General features: G+C 40.3%; 1 protein-coding gene across 1 annotated transcript in view; it reads left to right on the plus strand.

The window, feature by feature from the left end:
- The window catches only part of TAFA1 (TAFA chemokine like family member 1), a 478,763-nt gene that overhangs the window by 18,071 nt on the left and 448,365 nt on the right, over positions 1-12,327 (plus strand). The gene's annotated exons all lie outside the window — the stretch shown is intronic.

Genomic DNA, 12,327 nt, shown 5'->3' on the forward strand with positions numbered 1-12,327 from the left:
ACCAAATAAAAGATGCTTTATTCAAAAATAAATGCAAAGATTTAAGGGGAACTCCTTTTCCTTCATCGGTCAAGGGAAAAAGAACCAAAAATCAACAATGCAATGCTTTGCACATCTGTTTAGCAACATCTCCTGCTGGATTCAGTCAGGCTTCTTTCCAGATGTGTGTGCTTAAAGGATCAGCAAAATCCTTCAGATAAACCACTTTAGAAAGTGATACCATTTCATAATACCATTTCTTATCCTCAGTCTATTGGAGTGAATTACTTAATGTTTCAGGTTTGTTGGGTTTATCATCACTCACACTTTTGTCACTTCCCAGTTGGACTACCACAATGCACTCTACATGGCTACCCTTGAAGACCATCTATCAATTTGGTACAGAATGCAATGGCATGAGTAGTTATGGGCACAGCTTGCTATACCATATAACACCAATATTCTACAAACTGCAGTGGCTGGTGATAGACTTCTGGGTGAGTTTCTAGCGCTGGCTGTTTCCTATGAAGCCATACATGGCATAGGAATAGGATATTTGAAGGACCACCTTCTTCTAAGGACATCTGCCAGTCCCAAATGCTCCCACATAGTGTGTTCTAGATTTCCTTCTTTTATATCTTGCACTTTATGTGACCTAGGAGCCCTGGTGGCACAGTGGTTAAAATGCAGTATTGCAAGCTAACTCTGCCCACAGATTGGAGTTCAATCCTGATGTGGCTCAAGGTTGGCTCAGACTTCCATCCTCTTCTGAGGTTGATAAAATGAGGACCTGGATTGTTGGGGCAATGCGCTGACATTGTAAACCAGGGGTGTCAAGCTCATGTCATCACGGTTGCATCATGTGATGTATCGGGACTTTTTAAACCCTTTGCTAAACCAGGCATGGGCGTGGCCAGCATGTGACGCATCTAGCCCATGGGCCGGGAGTTTTAACAGCCCTGTTTAAAACATCCAGAGAGTGCTTTAAAGCACTATGAAGTAGTATATAAGTCTAAGCACTATTGCTATTGCTAGGAAGTGTGCCTTCTTGGTAACTGCCCCTATTCTCAGAAATAATACAAAAGTCCCCTACCCTCCTCACCTTTTAGAAAAGTCATTAAAACCTTCCTTCCCCCAAGCATTTAGGGCTATTGACTGGAATCCCCTTATTGTAGTTTATTATGGTATTGGTCATCATTTTATATTTTGTATGTCATACTCATTTTGGCTTATTGTTTGGGGCCAGGGTCGCATTGCTTAAATTGGGAGGCCTTAGAAATCTAGCAAACAAACAAAATATATTTGTTCCCCTCCCTTCTCAGGCTTTTATTGCAATCACTAAGCTTCTCAATTTTTGAATGTTTTGGTAGCCTTCTTCAGAACCCAGTTGCTACAGAAATATTTAATTGCATTTAAAACTCTTGAAACAAAAGCCTCCTTACAAACATAGTTTCCCTTCTGCCTTTCCCATCCAAACATTGCAAATGATCCCCTGCTGAACAAATGGGGTTTAAATGCCATTTGCGAAGTTTTAAAATATACAAAAGCAATTATCCTTCCGCCATTATTGAATTAACCTTTGCAATTATCCAGTTGTGCTTGAATAAAACTGTAGCGCTGTTTTGTGTGTGTGTGTGTGTTTAACCTTTTAGCTCTACTCCTCCTTTGATCCTGCTCTCAGATTACATTGGTATCAATGCAACAGTATTACCATCCACTGAAGTAAATTTGTCTTGAACACAGATAATTCAATCTGTTCTCTTTGCTAAGGATCAAATGCATGGAAATAGCTTAAGAAATGGTGTTTTCTTGAGCAACAAATGTGCTTCACTTTACCAAGTCTCAGTATGTGCATCTGCATAATATTTTATTATTAGTTGAAACAAAGCTCCCTATTCAGGCATCATATGCCTGATCAATGTATATATTGCACCTGTGGAAAAGAAGGGTAGCAACAGCACTTAGATGTATATACCGCTTCACAGTGCTTTACAGCTCCCTCTAAGGGGTTTACCGAGCCAGCATATTTTCCCCAACAATCTGGATCCACATTTTACTGACCGCAGAAGGGTGGAAGGCTGAGTCAACCTTGAGCCTGGTGGGATTTGAACTGCCAAATTGCAGGCAGCCAGCAGCCAGCAGTAGTAGCCTGCAGTATTGCACTCTAACCACTGCGCCACCATGGCTCAAAGCAAGTGGTCCTTGGTGCTCTCTGAGCTTGCTTGTTTTCTTACAGACATTTCATTATCCAAACTAGGAAACATCATCAGTGCTAGAAGGGAGTTGGATTTGCTGCCAGTTTATATTCTGAGAAGTGTGGGAAAGAAACCATGTATTACATTGGCCCCGATGGATGGCTACCTAAACTCTTGATCATTAGTTGGTTAGGTCTATGGTATTGTTTCTATTTACATTCAACATGATGGCACAGTTATTAGAATGCAGTATCGCAGGCTAATTCAGCTCACTTCCAGGAGTTCAATCCTCATCGGCTCAAGGTTGACTCAGCCTTTCATCCTTCCGAGTTTGATAAAACGAGGACCCACATTGTTGTGGGCAATGTACCGACTCTGTAAACCACTTAGAGATGGCTGTAAACCACTATGGAGCAGTATATAAGTCTAAGTGTCATTGCTATTGCTAAGTATAGGAGATAGCTAGGGAAAAAGAGAACTTGCAACATTTTCCTGAGTCCTGCCTTAAACGTGAAAAGTCCACATCTCAGAATCCACTGCTCACCAATAACATCTGCTTTATAGTCAGAACATCCCTAACTATCTAGAGTACCAAGATACACTCCAGCAGATTGAAACTAGTCCTCCCAAAATTCATGGTTGTGATGGCTTAACACATCTGATGGGCACCAGGTTGTGGAAAGCTACATGGATTGGAGAAATAGATTTGGCATAACAAAGCATCATGTCTTAGTCAATTTCTATGTTAAACCCCTCAGTCTTATTCTGTCCTATTGGTTTTGTTTGCTATCATCATTTCTTAGGTGGCTGAATACTATCTTGCCTCTTATTGGAAAAGCTGGTACTGCTTAAGTTTTTTTTTTTCCCCAACTACAAATGATCCATGGGCAACAGAGACAAAGAGGAAGAGGAAAAAGTAGGAGCAGAAGTGGAAAGAACAGGAAGCTTCATTGTTTTGGGTCTACACCAATTCTCCATGGCCAACTCACCTCAGCCAACTCCCTGTGGCCAACTAACCATAGGACAACTTGTCATGGGGCAAAAATTATACTAATATTGAAGAAACATTGGAATAGAATCATTAAAGAAAGGATTCCAAAGGAGAATGGCAAAAATTAAATTATTTTTAAAATTATTTTTAAATAATTAAATTGAATTGTTGAATTGTCCCTCAGGGAGTTGTCCTGTAGCGAGTTGGCTCTGATGAGTTGGCCATGGCAAGTTGGCCATGGCAAGTTGGCTGTGGTAAACTGTCCCATTCTGTCATTATACCAGCTTTTATGTCATTGGCACAGTCAGAAAATCAAGAAAGAAGGCAGGTTTCAAGCTCTAGAATTGTGCATTGACCACAGATTCATATGGGTTAATGCTCCTTTGCAAGGAGAAAGAGAAAAAGAGAAAAAGAAAAGAAATCCTTCAAGGGAGAAAGAAAAGAACTAAAAAAAGTCCGACATTTGTTGCAGATGAAATCAGGGCTTTGAAAAACACTGATTTTTTTTCTTTAAAAAAATAACTTTTGTTCTGAAGGTAAAAACCTAACCCAATGTTTTTAACAAAAAAGTGTTTCGCATTTTAAGTAGATGATGATAGTTTTGTCAGATGGAGCCCTTTTCTTAGCATGAAGAGATTTGAAGAGTTTCATTCAGGAAGGCAGCTTAGCAAAAAAATGAATAAAGAGGAATACAGATTTGCAAATAATGATTTGTGTGTGTAGGTGAAAATTTTAAAATGGTGATTGTAATTTAAATAGAAATGCAAACTACCTTGTCACTGGGAAAGATGGTAACCAGGTATCTGCCCTGTTCCTGTGTGGAAAACTAGTTAGGGGCAAGCTGCGGTCCCCACTTAGACCTATAATTTGTAGCAGGTCATTTACCTTTCATGTATCTGGGAACTCAGATTTTAGTCTGAATAATTTCAAACACAGGAAATGTCTTTTTTAGTTTCTAATAGATAATTGGACTCAGGGGTGGGTTCTACTTACTGTACCTTTACTACCGGTTTGCAACGGGGGCTGCGCGCATGCACAGAAGCATTTTGATGATGTTGGGGTCGGTGGGTGGAGCCCCCCACCGGTTTTACTACTGGTTCTATAGAACCGGTGCGAACTGGGGGCAACCCACCACTGATTGGACTGAATAAATACTTTTAGGAGGGATCTCAAACTTTTGATACCATAATAGCCCTATACTGGAATATTACTTTCATTTATTTAATTCCCACTCAGTTTAATATTAAGCAAGAATCAAATATATAGTAACCTCTTATCAAAAGATAAGGTACTTTCAACTTCACAATTTCTGAACTTAGATTTACTTTTATCAGCACTATCAGCAGAAAGTCATCATTACCTTTTCTCTTAATACTCGGCAAAAATATTTTCCATTTTTATAGGTAAGAAATTGTAAACAGTGGATAAAAATACCAAAGCTCACCAACACGTAGGCTTTTGTATGCTCTCCAGAGACTACAAATATACTGATATACACCAGTCAGCATGAAAGCAATCACTAGTCACTCACAGCATGGCTTAAACTTTGTGTTAGGTAACTCTAGACCAGTGATGGCTAACTTTTTTGCCATCCCGTGCCAAAAGTAAGGGGAGGGGGTGTTGCACGCATGCATGCCCACACCCATAATTCTATGCACCCCGCCCCCATGCATGTGTGCATGACCCCTCTGCTCCCCCCCCACTCCTGGCACGCGATGGCATGGTGGGCCCAGTAGGGCCGTTTTTCTCTCCCCAGGATCCAGAGCCTTTCTAGGAGCTTGGGGAGGACGAAAACGGCCTTCCCCATACCCCCAGAGGCCCTCTGGAGGCCAGAAATGGCCCATTTGCTGACTTCCAGTGGGCCCAGAAGGCCCAAAAATCAGCTGGCCGGCACACACATGCATGGCATAGCTGAGCTCGCGTGCCCACCAATATGGCTAGGCATGCCACCTGTGACATGTGTGCCATAGGTTTGCCATCAAGGCTCTAGACTGACTGCTGGTTTTCCCAGGCAGAGGAGAACAAATTTTGAGTAACTGCTCATTTTGTCTGCCAAAACCTGATTATTATTGTCTGCCAAATTATTAATATTGTCTGCCAAAACCCGATTATTATTATTTCCTAAATTTCCTAAATTATTATTTTATTTTTTAAAAGGTGACACCTTCCAAGTTGTGAATCAGTGCTGTTTGAAACCCTCTGAGGTATAATATTTTTATTTTTAAAATAAACCTTTTATTTGCTGGATTGCTTTCTTTTGAGGCAAAAATAAATTATGATAGTTTCTTAGAAGAACGTCCTGTCTTTCTAAGCATTCTTTCCTGCAGTCAGAGCTGCCTGAAATCCACTGATGCTTTTGATGGCTGCAGCCCAGCAGCGGCTTCTGAATAACTCAAAAGCATAGTTTAATGATGTGTCTGACTTAAAGATCTCATTAACACAATCCTATTATCTTAAATATGCTTTAAGGCCAGTTTTAGCCACTTACAATCGTGTGTTACAAACTGTGACCTTATTAATCAAGAGGGAGAAAAATCAAAGAACACGACTTCTCTTCTTGTCAAATATTCTGCTGGCTGATCGATCCGTGGCCATGACTGTTAGAATAAGGAAATAACAAATGTGGCTGCACCTTTAGCCTAGGGATGGAAAAGAGTGTAATTCATGTTATGTAAAAAGAACTTCCGCAAATTCTTAAGTACCTTCCTTAAATACAAAAGAACTCAACATTCAAAGATGGCAAGATAGCAAAACCGAAAGATTTATCCAGAAAGAGGGCTTGGAAGGTTGGCCTTACATATACAATCAAATGTGGTGAGCCGCCATTTTTTTTTCCAGTTGGGTTCTCATTTTTAAAAGCTACATGCTAGGCAATTTAGACTATAATCCATTCCACAAAAATGAATCAAGCACATTTTAATATGCTTGAAGTAGTTAATACGTATTCAGGTAGTCCTCTACTTATGACCACAATTGAGCCCACAATTTCCATTGCTAAGTAAGACACTTGTTAAGTGAGCTTTGCCCCATTTTATGACCTTTCTTGCCATGGTTGTTAAGTGAATCACTGCAGTTGTTAAATTAGCAACATGGTTGTTAAGTGAAACTGGTTTCCCCTTTGTCTCTGCTTGTCAGAATGTCACAAAAAATGATCACATGACCCCAGACACTGCAACTGTCATAAATATCGGTCAGTTGCCAAGCATCTGAATTTTAATCAGGTGACCATGTGAATGCTGCTGTAGTAAGTGTCGAAAAAATGGTCATAAGTCACTTTTTTTAGTCCTGCTGTAACTTTGAACAGTCACTAAATCAACTGTTGTAAATCAAGGATTACCTGTGCATTCTTAAATCAGGTTGTTCCCTGGAGTGCTAAGGGGAAACTTCTGATTCAGTTTTTTTCTGTATTCATACACAAAAGTTCTATTATACTTTCGTTATATTGTATTGGATAATTTGTTTCATTGCCCTTTAGTGTTCTGTTCCAAAATTACCTTGGATTCTAACCAATGCTATGTTAGTAATGTTTAAGACTTGGCTTTGCTGGATTTGTGGACACCAGATGCTTTTAATCATGGAACAATTGATTGGCAAAGTAGGTATCATAGCTCAGTTCTGCCCTCGGCTGACTTACAAATCCCCAATAATTTAGCAACAGGCTCTTGGGAACCAGTATGCAATGGCTCCAACACACCATTGATCTAACCCAAAGAAATGGAGATTAGAATAGTAACTAAAAGTAGTTGCCTATGGCAGCCTCTTCATATTGGCAAGGAAAACTCTGAATGATTGTTTCATAACTTTTTCCCCTTGGCAAAAATATATCCTGATTATACAATTGAGAAGACAGATGAGGATTATAACTCAATGCATTTCTTCGTGGATAAGTGAAGTTTATTCGTGAACAAATGAAAAATTGGCAAAATGACTGTCAAAGATAACCTTTAACCCTGTAGGCACAACCCATTTCCACAAGGCGATGAAGGATCGCAAAAGTTGTAAGATGAAATGCTAGAACTGAAACCTCAGTCCAGGTATAAGTCAAGGTTTCAAAGAAGTCTTCTGTATCTAGAGTGCAAAATCTAGACTATCAATATGCAATACTGGTAGATATTCTATATTATCTCTTTGCTCCCATCTAGTGATCATCTGACTTACTATAGATAAGATATCTGACCCTACTTAAACTTTGGAGAGCTGATATTAATCAGTAATAAGTGATATTCAACTGGACAGTCCAATGACAGAAGCATTTTATGTTTCAGTGAAGTAGTAGTCACACTTTCTTCCATGTACAATCAAGATTTTTAATGTATGCAAGGAAACACCTGATATTTTATATGTAAAAACAAGTCAGAACAGCACTACACACGGAATATAACAGCCCATCGTACATGTAAATTGATGCATGAAAGGACCTTATTTGACTTATTTATTTATTTATTGGTTCGATTTATATGCCGCCCTTCTCCGGAGACTCAGGGCGGCTTACAATGCGTTAAGCAATAGCCTTCATACTTTTGTATATACCTGCTTAGTAGGGCTTTTGCCCCCCCCAAGTGGTGTTCCTTTTTATACAAAGTCATCTTATTGCCCCCACAAACCGGGTCCTCATTTTACCTACCTCGAAAGGATGGAAGGCTGAGTCAACCTTGAGCCTGGTGAGATTTGAACTTGCAGTAATTGCAGGCAGCTGGTGTTACTTAACAGCACTTTAGTCTGCTGTGCCACCAAGGCTCTTCTTACTTAACTCCATGCTCAGTTGCTGCACTTCGTACAGGCTGAGATTTTTCTGGTGATTTCTCCAACTTTCCTGATTCGTAGCAGTCTCTTTAGGGGCCAGAAAGTTCCCCCTGGATTAGATGAAATGTACAAAGAACACAAAATGCATAGGTTGTAAATCAACCAATTAGAATAGAGTTGATAGGGACCTTGGAGGGTCCCTATACCAGTGATGGCGAACCTTTTTGCTGTCACATGCCAAAAGCGGGAGGAGCGCGGGGGGTCGTGCGTGTGCCCACACCCATAATTCAATGCGCCTTGCCCCCCGTGCATGCACACGGACCCCCCCATGCTCCCCCTGTTTTTGGCACTCAATGGCACAGTGGGCCCAGTAGGCCCATTTTCCACCCTCCCCAGGCTCCAGAGCCTTTCTAGGAGCCTGGGGAGGGCAAAAATGGCCTTTCCCACCCCCCTGGAGGCCCTCCAGATGCCGGAAATGGCATGTTTCCTGACTTCTGGAAGGCCTGAAAATCAGCTGGAGCTAAGCTAGGGCAATGCTCGCGTGCCCACAGATATGGCTCCACATGCCATCTATGGCACGTGTGCCATAGATTCGCCATCACAGCCCTATACCATTTCATACAAGAGCTTAATTGTTTTCTTGCAGATATTCCAATACCCAAAGTAGGTTACAGCATTAGGGCACTGATGGTGTTACCTAATTTGGGTAATGAAATGTCTGCAAGAAAACAACCGAGCTCAGAGAGCACAAAAACTCCCTCACCTCAATCCTGAGCTATAAATATTATACTATCAGTACCAATAGTTTCTGCCTGTCTGTTAAGACTTTTCTGGTCCCTTCTCTTACAGCGGGTCCATCTACAGATTCCATGAAGAAAGACCTTCTCAGTTGCTACCTGACATTTTTTGTACAATAGTTCCTCGGATAGTAAGATAGCAAGTAACAGAGTAACAGAGTTAGGAGGGACTTTGGAGGTCTAATCCAACCCCTGCTCAGCCATATACAATTTTAAACAAATGGCTGACCAATCTTTAAGAACTCCAGTGATGAACCACCCACAACTTCTGAAGGCAAGCTGTTCCACTGTTAGGAAATTTCTCCTTAATTCCAGGTTGCTTCTCTGCTTGATTAGTTTCCATCCATTGTTTCTTGTCTTGCCTTCTGGTGGTTTGGAAAATAAGTTGACCCCCTCTTCTTTGTGGCAGCCCCTCAAATATTGGAATACTGCTATCGTGTCACCATTCGTCCTTCTTTTCTCTAGAGTAGCCATACCCAGTTACTGCAACTGTTCTTCATATATGTTTTAGTCTTCAGGCCTTTAAATCATGCTAGTTGCTCTACTCTGCATTTTTTCCAAAGTCTCAACATTGTAATGGGATGACCAAAACTGGATGCGTTTTCAGGTGTGGTCTTACTAAGGTTTTATAAAGCAGTACTAATATTTCACGTGATCTTGATTTTATGCCTCTGTTTATACAATCAAGGATTGTATTAGGGTTTTTTTGGCTGTTGCTGCTGATGCACACTGCTGGCTTATATTTAACTGATCGTCCACTAAGACTCCAAGGTCCCTCTCACAGTTACTGTTTTTGAGCCAGGTTTTGCCTAATATGTATTTATACCTTTGGTTTTTCCTGCCTAAGTGTAAAACCTTGTTTTTCTCCACATTAAATTTCATTTTGTTGGACAGGGCTCATTGCTCAAGTCTGTCAAGATCTTTTTAGATCCTGAGATTCTTTTCTGAAGTGTTGGCTATTCTCGCTAGTTTAGTGCCACCTGAAAAATTTTCTGTAATCTGATAGGAATGGAGTTGATCACAATTATCAGTCCAACAACTAGCATGTTTTCCCAAAAATAAGAGCCTGTCTTATATTTTTTTGAACCCCAAAATAAGCACTTGGCCTTATTTTTTGGGAGGTCTTATTATTTTGGGGCGCATGGAGCAAGACGGGGCTCTTCTTGCCATCTTACCTGATTTCCAGTTCTGCATTTAAATATTTTTGGGGAGGGCTTATTTTCAGGGGGAGGGTTATTTTAGTGCATGTGCTCAAAAGCCCGATTGGGCTTATTATCAAGGGATGTCTTATTTTTGGGGAAACAGAGTACAATGTAGGGAATAAAATCGAAATCTTCAAACTATGATCCTGAAATAATTAGAAACAAATCAAATCTTAAAAAAATATTCATTTTCAGCACAAAAAAAATTGATCAATAATATTTGAAAGAGTTTTATCCTTTGGGAGAAAATTTTATCCTCTTCCTCCTGCAGAAAATGAAACAGCTGGACCATTGCATGAAAAATATAAAACTGTACATTATGCATTGAATTTTCTATCAATTCTTTTCTGGTCCTTGTTCAAACTGATGATATATTTCTTCCTTGTGACATTTTTTTTTCCTGTGAATTTAAAAAGAGGAAGAAAAGAATGCATGTCAGCTTTAGTAGTTCAAGTGTGAATTTCATTAACAATCTTAAAACATTTTATCCGTCTTCCTGTCATTTTTTTTTATTTTTGTTTCCATTTCTTAGTTCCTTTCTCTCCTTTTCATCTCAGGTATTCTTTTGCACTCATTCATTCTGAAAACATCTACAGGCCCTTTTTGTAATGCCACAATAAATTAAACTATTTGATTATATAAATGAAGTTGAAGTCTCACAGCAGAATTTATGTTAACCCCTCTATAATTTATTTAATCAGTTCTGCTACCAATGAAGGGAGAGGGACTCTGAGGGGCAATTTCTCTCCATTTAGGGAAAAAATAATCTCCAATTTAGTTGTACCTTTTTCGTTTTTTATTTATATCACTAAAGAAGAGGTGTACATATCTAACCCTTCACTAGGATGATGCCAATGTCAGAAAAAAGGCACTGTGACATCACAATGCAAGCTTTGTCATTTCATGATTGGATTGCAATATGTTTCATCACTTACCCTCCTTCCCCACTCCCTGCATGCCCCTGTAGACTTTATCAAAACAGCATTTAGATGCACGAACAGTCTAGCTCAGGTACAAACAACACAAAGCTGTTGAACCCAAGAGTGTCTTCTCATGTCCTGCAGGCAGGCTTGTTCTGAACTCACAGTGCTTTCTCTTTCTCACATAACAGACTGAACAGTCACCTCAAAGGTGCAGAACATTTCAAAAAACACAGCACACAATCAAGCCAATTCATTTTCCTCTTCTGTTAACTGCTCTCAGCAAGAAGTCTCAGGCAGGTAGCTTCTCTGGCTGCTGGCTCCTTCCCGTTGAGAAGTTTTGCTTTGTTCATTTGATTCTTTAATTGCTGCCCAAACCTCAACAATCCCAAAGGTGATCTGGGTGATTTCAAGAGGTTTACAAGAGGAAACTGGACAGCTATTTGGATCTCCTGCTTGAGCAGAGGTTGGACTAGAAGTTGGGAGTTTCATTAGTGAAGAAAATAGAATAATATGGTTGGAAGGGACCAGTGGTGGGATCCTGCCAGTTTAACAACTGGTTTGGTAATCACACGCTTTGCGCGCATGCACAGTTTTACGAAAACTTACCTTCTGCGGTATTGCTGGGGAGTAACACAGCTGAGGCGCGGCAATCCGCTCTGCTGCATGAATCAGCTGAAAAGATATAAGTCAGTAAAGTGCAGAGGCGGGCGGGTGAGCCCACCTGATCATCGGAGCAAACTGGTTCATTCCCAGCTGATCGTTGGAGCTACTGGTTCGCCCAAATCGGTCCAAACCAGTAGGTCCCTTCCAGCCCTATTATTCTATGTTCTTCATTAATGAAACTCCCAACTTCTTCCTCTTTCTGTTGGGCAAGCTGCCAATTCCTCTGAATTCTTTGCACATCCCAAATTTTCCTTTTCCCTCATTAGCTGCTCAGAGTGATGTCCCATCTGAGCAAAGTTTTGCAGGGAGAAAAATAGATCTGTTACTTATTCATGCAGCCTTTCTGATGGAACATTTCCTACTCAGCTGCTTCCCATCACACCTTCTTTCTTCTTTTCTTCTCCACCACTCAACAACCTGGGGATTTGCTTTGTTTCTAAACCAACTCTCTGCCCTCCTCACAAATTTGTTCCTCTTGCCCAACTAAATTCACTCTTTCAACTTCAGGGATCTGGTCACATCTTAACTACAGCATCAGCAGCATGTCTTGAAAGAAGTCAATTATCATTACTCTAATTTTCTATTAACTTCAACATCTCAGAGGTTCTTTTTTTCTCTGCATCCTGTGGATTTTAAGACAAGGAGACCACCTTTATACTAGCTTGTATCAACTTTCTCTGTAATCAGTGGGTTTTTACCTGTACAATATTTAGGGTATCAGAGAGCCAGGGTGGTGTGGTAACAATGGGAAGTGGCAGAGAAGTTATACAAAATAGACAGAGCTGTGTTGTGTGCATGTAAAACCTGTCCTTATTTGAGAGTGCATATTCTGAC

Source organism: Pituophis catenifer, unplaced genomic scaffold (assembly GCF_029215685.1).
Source record: "Pituophis catenifer annectens isolate HBS135680 unplaced genomic scaffold, rPitCat1.0.hap2 SCAF_2, whole genome shotgun sequence".
NCBI lineage: Eukaryota > Metazoa > Chordata > Lepidosauria > Squamata > Colubridae > Pituophis > Pituophis catenifer.